The sequence below is a fragment of the Sapajus apella genome, unplaced genomic scaffold, assembly GCF_009761245.1.
Source record: "Sapajus apella isolate SASKATOON/1434 unplaced genomic scaffold, GSC_monkey_1.0 scaffold5, whole genome shotgun sequence".
Lineage (NCBI taxonomy): Eukaryota > Metazoa > Chordata > Mammalia > Primates > Cebidae > Sapajus > Sapajus apella.
In genome coordinates this window covers 23,888,129-23,902,503 of record NW_022436945.1, presented here as the reverse complement: position 1 = coordinate 23,902,503, position 14,375 = coordinate 23,888,129, and the positions used below count along the sequence as shown (strand labels likewise).

At 34.2% G+C, this 14,375-nt stretch overlaps 1 pseudogene; it reads right to left on the bottom strand.

The window, feature by feature from the left end:
* Positions 1–319: 319 nt before the first annotated feature.
* LOC116548815 lies at positions 320–1,330 on the bottom strand (annotated as a pseudogene).
* Positions 1,331–14,375: the final 13,045 nt, after the last annotated feature.

Genomic DNA, 14,375 nt, shown 5'->3' with positions numbered 1-14,375 from the left:
TCATACATTTTATCTCTTTTCTTTTGTTTTAGTGGGTCTCAAAATTTGGTGATAGATTTTTGGTAAAGTTGTTTCCATTAAAATGTACTTGTTTTAAACACTAATAAAAGTGCCACACACACACACACACACACACACACACACACACACAAAGCCAAAATGATTCACAAAACATTTTCCTTTCCTTCTAAAGATGTTATAATGCATTATTATCATTAACCAGTCTTTCACTGTTAAACTTAAATGACCAATTAAAACAACAGTTCCAAGACTCTTTCCTCCTTTGATTATGACTAGGATCACAGGTGCATCGATATATTCATTTATCCTCCTGAGCTTTCTAGGCACACTCAGTGACCTTGCCAGCTCCAGCAGCCTTGTTATCCACTGCTTTGATGATACCCTGTCTGTCTCACATCACAAACAGAATAATGACTCAGAGGAAGACAGTAAAAGAAGCTCTTGACACACGTGGGATTGACAGGAACCACATCAATGATGGCAGTATCACCAGATTTCAGGAATTTGGGGTCATCTTCCAGCTTCTCACCAGAATAACAATCGTCTTTCCGTTCAGCTCAGCAAACTTGCAAACAATGTGAGCTGTGTTACAATTCAGTACAGGGTCACAGCCAACACTAATTTGATTCAAGTTAATTACTTGAGCAGTTAAGAAAGCTGCTTTCATTGGTATGTCATTTTTGCTGCCACCAGCAACGTTGCCACAATGAAAATCTTTGACGGACACATTCTTGATGTTGAAACCCACATTGTCTCCAGGAAAAGCTTCACTCAAAGCTTCACAGTGCATTTCAACAGATTGTACTTCAGTTGTAACATTGAGTAGAACAAAAGTGATCATCATGCTTGACTTGAGAACACCAAATCTCCACTTGGCCCACAGGGAAGATACCCAACGAGCAATTCTGTAGACATCTGGAAAGGCAGATGCAAGGGGCTTGTCAGTTGGAGTAGCCGGTAGTAGGATGCAATCCAGTGCTTCAAGCAGGATGTTTCCACTGGCATTCCTGTATTTATGGGTATCTTTCCATCCCTTGAAACAAAGCACATTTGCAATTCTCTCCGGCATCTTCTTTGTATTCCAACCAGAAATTGTCATAAACACTACTGTGTTGGTCTTATAGCCAATTTTCTTAATGTACATGCTAGCTTCCTTAAAGATACCCATGTATCTTTTTAAGCTGTAGAGTGTCTTAGTAGAATTCATTTTGTTAACACCAACAATTACTTGTTTCACACCCAGTGTGTAAACCAGAAGGGCATCCACATGAGTCTGTTCATTTTTGGAGATAATCAACTTCGAACTCATCAACACCAGCCTCAACAATCAGGACAGCAGAGTCAGCCTGAGATATGCCTATAATCATGTTTTTGATAAAGCCTCTGCATCTTGAAGTATCAATGACAGTCATGTAGCACTTGCTGACCTCACATTTCCACAGGGAGATGTCGATGGTGATACCACCTCTCTGTTTAATTCAAGACCCAGCCTTCGTATCTCAGAAACCTCATTACATTTTTCAATGATTCTTTTGTCAATCTCACCACATTTGTGGACCTGATGAGCAATAGTGATAGATTTGCCCAAATCTATGTGTTCAATAGTAACAATGTTGTTATCAGTCTTTTTCTTTCCCATTTTGGCTTTTAGGGGCTGTTCTCATGACATCAATGCTCGGACAACAAGCCCATTGTAAAAAAGAAGCTGTTTCATACATCTTTTTGATTAATTACAGTCATATGTTGTTTAACAATGAGAAAGTGTTCTGAAAAATGCATCCTTAGGCAATTTCATTGCTGTGGGAACATCATAGGATGTACTTACACAAACCTAGGTGGTGTAGCCTACTACACACCTAGGCTATATGGTACAGTCTATTGCTCCTAGGCTACAAACCTGTATAGCATGTGACTGTACAGAATACTGTAGGCAATTATAATACAAAGGTTAGTATTTGTATATCTAAACATGCAAAGGTACACTGAAAATATAGCATAAAAGACAAAAATGGTATGCTCGAAAAGGGCAGTTACTGTGAGTGGAGCTTGCAGGACTGGAAGTTGCTCTGGATAAGTCAGCAAGTGAGTGGTGAGTGAATGTGCAGGCCTAAGACATTATTGTATGCTATTGTTGACTTTATGAACAGTCTACAATTGGGCTGCACTACATTTTAAATAAATTATTTCTATTCAATAATAAATTCACCTTCACTAACTATAAATTTTTACTTTACGGACTTATTTTAATTTTGACTATTCTGTAATAACACTTCAAACACAAACACATTATACAAATTTACAAAAGGTGTTAAGATCCTTATCAATAAGCTTATATTCTATTTTAAATTTTCTTAACCCTTCTGAAAATTTTTTGTTAAAAACTAAGACACAAGCATACATATTAGTTTCAGCTTATACTGAATCAGGATGATCAATATTGCCCTCTTTGAATTCCATCTTTTGACCCACTAAGTGGTCCTCAGGGGCAATAACACCAATGGAGCTTTGTCAGCTCTTATAACAACAATAGTTTCCTTTGGAATATCTCCTGAAGGTAATGCCTAAAAGTGTTTTATAGTTAACTTTTAAAATATTTTCATAGGACTGGCAATGAACTGGTTTGTTTATGCTGGTATCACACCAAACGCATGAAACAAAATTGGGCACTCTGACATTACATCAGCTATGAAGATACTAGCTGATATGTTTTTTTCAGTCCTATTATAGTTCAATGGGACTATCATCATGTATGTTGTCCATTGTTGAATGAAATGTTATTATGGAGTGTATGCATGTATACAATCAGAAATGCTTCATGAGTCTTCTTTGCTGAACTCCAAAACTTTCATTGACACAGTCCAGCACATAACCATTAAGAATATATTGACATTAGCACCTGAAATGAAAGATATATACCATCCTAGTTTTATAATTTTAATTTATACCAACAACATGAATTGTAGTGGTTGTATATTAGTCTCTGAAGTAAGCTGTCAAAGAAATATACAAGAACAACAACAAAAAGTAGCCACCATAGCTCTTTGTTGTGCTTGCTTTAAATGTTTTACTATTTCCTCAATTACTCTTCATAGCAATAGTGTGAGTCACTTATTATCATCATTACTTTAGAGATAGTAAAATAGAATCTCAAAGGTATACACCAAACAGTTCAAAGTCATTCAGTTAGCAACTGGCAGAAATGTGATCCAAAGCAAAGTCTTTTGTTAAAGTCAATAATATCTTTCATATAGTCCTAACTGTGTGACACAATATAGATGGCTGTATATAGTATTAGCATTTTAAAAGATGACTGTAGAAAATAAATCTCCAAGGAACACTGAAGCAATCTCACAAAATGTAATTCTACAAAAATGAATGTCCTCCTGGGATAGAAAGAGATAGTGCATCTCAAACACCTGAGCTAGATTGACAGCCTGTCAGTTACCATCACAAAATATCATACTCCTCTCTGTAGAATTTATAAAAATGGTTTTTTATTGCTTGTATGGAAAAGAATCATAGATCTCTGGCCTTGTATTTGCCACATGAGTTGCCTATAAACTGATGGATTGATTTTAATTTGGTCTTAGCAGCTTTTGTTACCCTCTGAGGTATTAGTCTTGCTCTGTTCCAGACTTTTTCCTTGAACTCTGCCTTTGGACACTACTCTTCTTCTAAAGATGTGTCCATTGGGCCCTAGGCGGGCTGTCAGTCATAACTTTGTTGGCCATAACTGGTATGGTGTGTCAAATCCTTTAGTAATTTTGCCAGTTCTATTTTGTAAGAAAACATACCATAGTTGTCTGGAATGGTAATCTGCATTTTAAACATTGTGTTGAATAAAGAACTCATCCAATGCAAATAATATTTTTACTGGTAGAAATAACAACTATATTATTAATAATAGTGTTTTTATGTAAAAACACTAGGTTTTTGCACATGTGATTCCATATTCTACTTCATCTACCTAAGCATTGTTAAAAATTCATGCACTCAGAAATGGAGAGGTACTTGAGAAATATTAACCATATTCAAACTAACCAATACATCTATGCATTAGAAGAGATATTCTCAATTTCACAAAGTCTGGTGTCATAATAAATTTGCCTCATTTCTCTTACCATCATTTCTATTAATGGTTGCATTACATATTTATATATCTATATACTAAATTTGATTAGATATGATGAAATTTCTCTTTTATTTTCTTCTGTGATATTTCTTCTTCTATTCTCTCTCTCATTCTATTACTTGCCTATCATTTTAATAAACTCCTTTCACCTTTATGGTCCAATAAAACATGATTATTCTAAATATATATATCAAGAATAAAACTGGGGTTTCATAATTTCCAGTAGAAAGTATACATACCGTTGTACTTGGGACGGTGTTTTGACACAGAATATTGTTATGTATATTAGAAATCTTTAAAATTAAAATAATATACTGTGTTTTTATTTTCTGCCATAATTATCTCAAAGTGTTATAATTTTTGGCATTATTTGAGATCATTTATTTTAGCATATAAGGAAGTTTCTTAAACAATTACTAAACACAATAATATACAGGGAATGTTACATTTATCTTAAATGATGAATGGATACAACTTTCAAGAAAATTGTATGACTGTGGTTGTTTATTCTTTGTATGTAATAAAAATGTAAAAACATTACCTTTAAATTGTTTTCTTATAATTCCTAGCTATACAGAAAAAAAACCCAACTCTCCATTTTATTTTGTATATAAATATATAACACTAGTCAAATTCTGGGAAAATTGACATCACTTACAAGCATACGTCTTAATTAATTAATAATTAGTATTAGAAACTATTAAGATATAATGATTTTTCACTGTTTAATATTAATATAGTAGTTAATTAACTGTTTTTAAAATAGAAGAAAATAAAATATGAGAAATAGTATATTTCCACTTCCTCATTTGACTTTTTTACTATGCACACACTATATTTAAATTTCACCATTCTATTTAAAAAAATTTGGCACATATACACCATGAAATACTATGCAGACATAAAAAACGACGAGTTCGTGTCCTTTGTAGGGACATGGATGAATCCGGAAACCATCATTCTCAGCAAACTGACACAAGAACAGAAAATCAAACACCGTGTGTGCTCACTCATAGGCAGGGGTTGAACAATGAGAACAAGTGGGCATATGGAGGGGAACGTCACACACTGGGGTAGGCTGGGAGGTAGGGGGCTAGGGGAGGGACAGCAGGGGATGGGGAGGCTGGGGAGGGAAAACAGTGGGAGAAATGCCTGATGTAGGCGATGGGGGTACAGAGGATGCAAACCACCATGGCATGTGTGTACCTATGCAACAACCCTGTGGGATGTACGTATGTACTCCAGAGCTTAAAGTACAATAAAACAAACAAAGAAAAGTAATAAACATTTCTGATAGACCAAAAAAAAAAAAGTAAGCATCAAAACAGAAAATCTTTGTGATATTTTATATCAAAGAAAGACACTGTAATTCTTCACTTTACCAGGTATGTGTATGTACTCGGCTGGGAAATATGATGTTTTATATACCTATTCCTAGTGAATTGAACTTGAATTTCCAGCAAACCTCAACACATCACAAGATGAAATAGTAAGTTCCTCTCAGAAAAGAACATAGCATTGATAAAAGGAGAAGGATTGGTCAAACAGTCAAGTATAGAAAATAGATCTTCTGTCATAAAGATCTTGACAGTAAATGTTGAAGCAGTAGAAATCACAAATAATATTAGTTTTTATGTTATACATTCCAAGAATTTTTTAGAGCTCAACAGGATTATAACAAGGTAACAATAAAACTCTTCCTAAGATACTGTGTATGTTGTAACTTTTCTTTTGCATAAGTAGTAAAACAAATCCCTCTTGCTCACTCTCAGTGGCTCTCTCTCCATTGCACATTTTTGCAATACAGAAATATATTTTGCCTATTTCTTTCCAAATTTTGCCAAATCTAAGCTTTTGAAATATAACGATCCATCTTTAATATGCAGATGATCATAATGAGAGTATTAGATGACTTCATTGTCTTTAACTGTAATCACAGCAGTGCAAAGCATTTATATTACATGACAGTATAAAGCTGTTTATATTCAAGTGTTTAAGCTTCAAAACTTAAAATATAAAGAATATAAAATAATGTAAACCTAGAATTTTAATAAATCACTTTGCCTTTATAAACTATGAAAAACATGTAGGCTTGACCAAAAAATTTTTCCCCTTAAGCTCTGGAATCTTTTTTAGACAGTTATCTTCTATTTCACTATATAGCTCAAGAAATCGACCCATTGATTTATTTAATTGAACATTAGGCTGTAGTGCTACATATTTTACATATTTCATTTTTGTTCTTTCATACAAACTTGGAAACATTTATTCACAGTGGTTGATATGTGGAATGTAAAAATTTAATTTAAATCATGTAATGTAAACACTCTACCTTTACTTGAAATTACACAGAATGCATTCAAATTAGAAGTCCTTTAACAAAATGTAAAGATTCTCACACTTTTCAATGACAAGAACTTTTAATTGTTCAAGGAATATGGATCATATGCATTTTCCAAGCATTCTTCTATAGATTTTGGCTATATAAATGTGGGCAAAACAATATTTCTTCCTTTACAGAGATTCTGTGGGAGGTAGCCAGGGTAAAAAGAAAAGCAAATAAATAATCACCAAGTTAAAAATTAACATATGAGGCAAGTGATGATACTTTGATAATGGTGAAAAAATGTGGAAGAAAGTATAGATAACTTGATCCAGGAAGTCCTGTTCTGAAAATGTGCCGTCTAAATATAAACAGAAGGAAACAAAGGAGCCAAGCAAATGACTTTCTGGGAAAAGGGTGTTTTAGGCCATGGAAAGAATGTATGCAAATGCTTTAGGGCAGGCCAAGGCATGCTTGGAGCCTTGGATCTATAACAAGGAGACCAGTATGATTGAAGAAAGGGGAGTGGTAATCACAGATGATATCAGACAGGTGGTAAGGGACCAAGAATAACATAAAAGACTTCATAATACTTGGGATTTTATTTCACATGCTGTGGGAAGCCATGCAGGGCTTGAAACAGTGGGGTAACGTCATTGTTTCATATTTTAAAAGATTCATTGTGGTTTATGGAAAGTAGAAACCTGTAAGCCTAGAAGCAGGAGACATATTAGACTGTTTAAGACGAGGTTAGAAATTATCGTGCCTCTAACTGGATTTGGAGTAGTGGCAATTGTGAGAATGTTTGGATTCTGCATCAGTTTGAAAGGTAATTCTGAAAGGATTTGCTAATTAACTGGTTAACAGTGTGAGAGAAAGAAAGCAGTCAGGAATGACGTCAGGGTCAAAATGACCTAAACATTATTTTCCTCCTCATAACAAGTTGATACTAACGTTGAAATTACTTATCCTGACATATTGAAATTTCCTGAACCATGGGCTGAATACATTCTGTTGTATTTTTTAAAGGTAATTAATATCAAATAGACAATTGATAGACTAATAAAAGTACATGACACTTTTTTTTTTATCATTTCAGCACGTGTGCAAAAAATTTTAACGTAAGTTAAACTGATTTTAGAAAACACAAACTGTTTCTGGAAATATACCTCTACAGTTTAAATAGTAAGTCATTCTAAAGATACTCATCATCATTGATCATTAGAGAAATGCAAATCAAAACCACATTGAGATATCACCTCATGCCAGTTAGAATGGCGATCATTAAAAAAATCTGGAGACAACAGATGCTGGAGAGGATGTGAAGAAATAGGAACACTTTTACACTGTTGGTGGGAGTGTAAACTAGTTTAACCATTGTGGAAGACAGTGTGGCGATTCCTCAAGGACCTAGAAATAGAAATTCCATTTGACCCAGCAATCCCATTACTAGGTATATACCCAAAAGATTATAAATCTTTCTGTTATAAAGACACATGCACACGTAGGTTCATAGTGACACTGCTTACACCAGCAAAGACTTAGAACCAACCCAAATGCCCAACAATGATAGACTGGACAGGGAAAATGTAGCACATATACACCATGGAATACTGTGCAGCCATAGTAAGTGATGAGTTAGTGTCCTTTGTAGGGACATGGATGAATCTGGAAATCATCATTCTCAGCAAACTGACACAAGAACAGAAAATCAAATAACGAATGTTCTCACTCATAGGTGGATGTTGAACAATAACACATGGACAGAGGGAAGGGAGCATCACACACTGGGGTCTGTTGAGGGGTGCCAAGGGATGGACAGTGGAGGGGTGGGGAAGTCAGGGAGGGATAACATAGGGAGAAATGTCAGATATAGGTGACGGGGGATGGAGGCAGCAAAGCACATTGTCATGTGTGTACCTATGCAACAATCCGGCATGATCTGCACATGTACCCCAGAACTTAAAGTACAATTAAAAAAAAAAGACGCTTCTTGAGCTCAGGAAATGTTTGATCAACAGAAACTCTGAGAACTTTAAGACTTTGAACAAGACTTTCTTCCTTTTAATGAATCTCATAAGAGGAAAAAATATTTATTTCAAGTAAAATAGTTTGTATATACAGAGGTGAGCAGCTATCTGGATGCCAGGTTAATTTATAAAGTTATATCCATGATAATATTTATATGTATGCATTTCATAGATGATGTTCACTAACACTGTATTTATTGATATTGTCTACTGTGTTAAATTTGTGATTAGTGGTGCCTCTTTGGGGGGATGGAAAAGGGAGATAATATTTGTACTGGGGATATATAAACTATGCAAATGTACAGAACACAAGATCAAGAAATATAGAGAGTAAAGACACATGTTAGTCAACGAATGTAGTTGTAAGATTAGCTAAATGTCAAGGAAAGTGCATAATCTACTGAGAGCAGGAACTTTTTCTCCCCACTGCCATTTTCTCAGAACTTCGAAGAGTACCTGACACTCTATATCCCTCAATAATCATTTGGACAATTAATTAATTATGATGTAAAACTATAAAATGGAAAAATTTTATGTATCTTTGTAAGGCTTTCTTGAATCAGAACAAATTCAAAGGAATTCTACCAAGAGCTTTGCATTTATAGAATATACCTTCATACTTTGGTGATCAAATAGTAATACAATACACTGAGAAATTTTTATTTGAAAGATTGTTAAGGAATAATAGAAATAAAGAAGAGGAAGAAGGTCATATGTGATCTGTGACCTTAAGGAATTATAATTCAGTTGAGGAAAGATACACGTAGCAGGGATAACTTAGTGCATGGCACTCTAGTTTCCTGTATCAAATCCCCAAATATAGCATTCATTTAACTGTGACTTTATTTATTGTTCCTATAACTTCCTCTTTCACATGAGCGAGCACTTCATAGGTTGATTATCCGTAACTTCTTATTGAAAATTTGATATAAAAAAGACTTCTTAAAAAAGAGAAGTAAAAATGAGTTCTAGGGGAAACTATCAACAGATACACAATAATAAAAATGTAAAGATGGACCCAGAAAACCATGAGCTGTTTTGAGAGAAGTAAGAGGTCTCTTCAAACATAGGAAAAATAAGAATAGAAAGGGTCATTCAGGCTAGACTTTAGAGAACTATCAATGTCTGAAAAAGGAGGTTGGGCCTTGGATCATAAGCAGAGGTCACAAACTGAAGGGTTTTAAAAAGTGAAAGACATGATCAAGGTTGTATTTCTAAAAGTGATCCGGATGTGGATGGTTTTGATTGATTATAAAGGTAGGTCTTCAAATGTTGAGTCAGCAGGAGCCCATTGAGCAAATCCAGTAGTTAGTTCATAAAATCCTGAGTAGGCACAGAAATGAGAATAAAAGGAATTGTGGTGGCTCAGATTGAAGGGAAAAACAAATAAAAAAGTGCTAGAAGTTACATCAAGATTTAGAAGTGCTGGTTGGAAATAACATTCATAAAGATAAGAAAATTAAGAGTCCTGTGTGTATGAGTGTGTGTGCTTGTATCATCTCTCCATAAATAGAGTGAAGCTGAAAATATAATTATCTTCAAGAACATTTATGAGACTATGTTTCAAAACAGTTACACAGATTAAAGACTGATCTACCCAAGGACCAAAGGAACAATAATCAAACTGTCTCAGATGGTAATTAACTTCGTTTAAAAGTAGGTGACATTGACTAAGAAATGAAATGCTGAAAGTCAGAGAAATGGAATAGGCATATAAATCCAGAATAGGGAGAAACATGTGAAGCAAAGACTGACCCATATTAGAGACCAACATGGGAGAAGCTGAGTATGTGCTGAGTTAAAAGGTGTGTGAAACTTTTACGCAGAAGGAAATAAAAGTAGAACCTAAAAGAGCAAACAAACAAACAAACAAAATCTGATTCATAGGTGATATGATTTGGCTCTGTTTCCTCACCCAAAATCTCCTCTTGAATTATAATAATCCCCACATGCCAAGGGTGGGACCAGGTGGAGATAATTGAATCACAGGGGTGATTTTTTCCAAGTTGTTCTTGTGATAGTGAGTTGTCAAGAGATCTGATGGTCCTATGAGAGGCTCCCCCCTTTGCTTGGCACTCATTCTCTCTCCTGCCATGCTGTGAAGAGATGCCTTCACCATGATTGTGAGTTTCCCGAGGCCACCATGGCCATGTAAAGCTGTGAGTCAATTAAACCTATTTTCTTTATAAATTACCAGTGTCCAACAGTGCTTTATAGCAGCATGACAATGGACTAATACATTATAATTTTTTATGAATTCTTTTTTATTTTTTTATCGTTACCCCAAGAAGAAAAAAAAAGAAGAAGAAATAAACATTACTTGAAATCTTTGACTCACTGCTTGGGTCAAATAGCTCAAAGCAAAAGTTGCACAGCTTCATATCATTATTTCTGTATTATTTTTCAATCTTCGCTTTTCAAAACTATATTAAACATTTCACACTTTCATGTGAAGTCTGGTTAGTTGTCTACATAAGAACAATGGTTAGGATTCTCTATTATTAAAAAGGAGTGTCAATTTTTCTATACTTTTATATGATTTCTAAAATAAGTAGTGTATATTTAGAAGAGCATACTCAAGCCTTTGTCAGAGATAACTGTATATTGTATTTTCCCTAGCACAGGGCAAGTTCATAGAGGGGAACAACATGTGCTGGAGCCTTTTAGAGGGTGGAAGCTGGGAGGAAGGCGAGAAGCCGGAAATATAACTAGTGGGTACTAGGCTTAATAACTGGGTAGTGAAATAATCTGTATAACAAATCCGCATGATACAAGTTTACCTATGTAACAAACCTGCATGTGTACCCATGAACTTAAATAAAAGTTACTAGTACTAAAGTTACTTAATACAGTAACAAGATTCTGAGTGATGTGTGATGTAGAAGGAGTAATATGAGGTGAATTTGATGAGACAGGTCTTGAATGACAACGTATTTAAGGTGTAGATTTCTGAACTGATTGAAAGAATAAAATGATTTGCATTTCAAATTCATTCTCGTTGCTAAAAGTGTCTTGGTCTAACAAAATGATATTGTTTTCCAAACCCAGAAAATTTTCTATCTACAGTGACCCTTGGAAAATGGGTTTAAATTGTGTATGTCCACTTGTAAATGAATTTTTTGTCGATAAAAGTTAAAAGGGTGCCTACTCCCCTGCCTCTCCTTTCAACACCTCCACCTCTCCTGCTTCTGACACTCCTGAGACAGCACGACCAATCCTCCCTCTTTCTCCTCCTCTTCAGTCTACAAAACATGAGGACAACAAGGATGAAGACTTTTATGATGATTCACTTATATTTAATAAGTAGTAAATATATTTTCTCTTTCTTATAATTTTCTTCAGCATTATTTACTGTAAAAATATATAACACATATAATATACAAAATATATGTTAATTGACTTTCAGTTTTCAGTATGACTTCCTGTCAACACTAGGCTATTACTAGTTGCGTTTTTAGGGAGTCAAATTTATACTCACATTTTCAACTGTGCAGGGGTTTGCACTCCTAATACTTTGTGTTATTCAAGAGCCAACTGTATTTCCTTTAAGGCAGTTAACCATATTTCAACATGCTTAGTCCTACTAGCTATTCTTCTTTTTGATTTTTAGTGCATTAATTGTAAAGATATTCACTTATACATCATAGTTGCTCAGTGAATAGTTGAATGACTCAAATTGGATGAATTAATGATGGCCAATGTATCTTCTTATGAACTTTGTTGGATCCAAGTTGACGATTATAATTGCTGATGTTTTAACATTGTCAAAAAACATGGGTGAATTAAAACCGTGTCGTTATACGTTTTTATTTCAAATGCACTTTTAACATATGTGTTCCATCTGATTCCTAAAACAGCCTTGCTGAGAACAAGAGTACCTTTTACTGCGCTTGTTTACAGGTAAACAAATTAAAGCTTCTTGGAAAAATTCCTTGACAGTGTCAGAGGCTGAAATCTATACAGACCTAACTGTATAGAGTATTTTTCACTTCCAATTTTGCTCTTATTCACCAAACCATGATTATTTCATGTAATGGAAACAGTGAGCTGGACAATACACTTAAATTTGAATTATTCTGAAAGGCATTTGCTCAGCTCAGAATTCCCTAAATTCAAAAGAGAACTTGAATAACAACCTGGAAGACTCAACTGCCTGACAGATTCAGAGTTGACAATGATTTGGCTGGCTCTCAGCAGACACTTCTCTTTAAGAGTTACTTCACTGAGCAAGACACTCACTATATGATAATGCTGTTTCACTGGTCTTCCCCTGCTTCCTGCCATAGGTTAAAATTATCCACAATTTTTGTGGAAACAGTTCAACCCTATATGGATAAGAGCTGAAAAGGAATATCTTTAATGAAAAACAGTTATACTTTGGTTAAGAAAAGTCTAATGTTTTCAACTTGATTACTTAAATGGAAGAATGAAAATGTTTTAGATATCTTTTGTTTTGATGTGAATAAAGATATCAATTTAAAATTTGTTTTAATATGTGGTTATACCATCCTATATCCTGTTTAATATGTCGTTTTTATGCCAGACTTCAGCTTAAGTATCATGTAGAGCTATCAGTACTGGTGATCGAAAGTGGACATTTCAGCCAGGTGCAGTGGCTCATGCTTGTAATTCCAGCACTTTGGGAGGCTAAGGCAGGAGGATCATTTGAGGCCAGGAGACCAGCGTGGACCACCTAGTGACACTCCATCTCTACAAAACAAAAGACAACAATAAAAAAAGAGAGAAAACTCAGATCTACATTAAAAAAGGAAGAGTACTTGAAAAGAAATGAAGATAAAATAAAATTTAAAAAATTTTAAATTAAAATTTACCTTTTACTGACTTTGATTTAGGAAAATATTATAGTTCTCCATTAGCAATTATAAGACAGTATAGAGGAAATAGTCTATGTTGGAGAAGAAAACATAACATTCTGTTTTTTACTCTGAAGATTGTTATGGGATTCTCTCTCTCATCTTGCCTCGAATTTTTCCTGTCTATCTGTCTCCATCTCTCCCTCTCTCTCTCAAATGCAGTATCCCTGTTAATTGTGAAGTACCTACAGATATCTATTCTCTCTAGGTACGCATCTGTAAATATAATTTATTTGTTATATAAAGAAACACACCTTCAAAGTCGTATAGTATTATAACACATAATTTTAGATTCAAGCATGTAAAGATTAACATAAAATTGGAATCCTTTTCAAAATTAGGTTTTAAATATACAGATTGTCCAAATTCAAGGAAACAGCACTCACTCACAATAAAATTCATTCTTGTACTTGGGATTTTTTCTAAGAATTCATTTGTTTATTAAGATATGTGGACTTAGCCTGGTGATATAATTACTCTCATAATGAAAAGTAAGAACACTTAAACTCAATAGATATATGCATATTTTTAAACAACTTCAATTTTAGAATTACCTTGCATACATGTTTTGTATGTGACTGGAAGTCACATGACATATCCTAATTGTTGTTACCACAGCATATTTTGTAACTACTTGCTACAACAAACTGATGTCTAAATAGCACTGCAGTTAGTATTGAAATACTGATGATGATTAATATTAGTAATAAAGTGCTGATATTAGTCATCCAGCACTTCCATATCTTGAGCACCATATTGGTTATTGACACGTTTTGGTTCAGTGTTAGAACATTTAGGTCCCGGGTATGTTATGAAGTATTTAGAGTAAACCCAAAACAAATAGCTGATAAAATTTTTAAAAACTCATATGTCATTCTTTTTCTAGCTTAAAATAATTTAAATGCTACAAGATCGGTATAAAATAAAACAACTTTAGTATTTTTAATACATTGAAAATAACAGAGGTCTACTTATAGCCTTAAGAATTTGCCTTT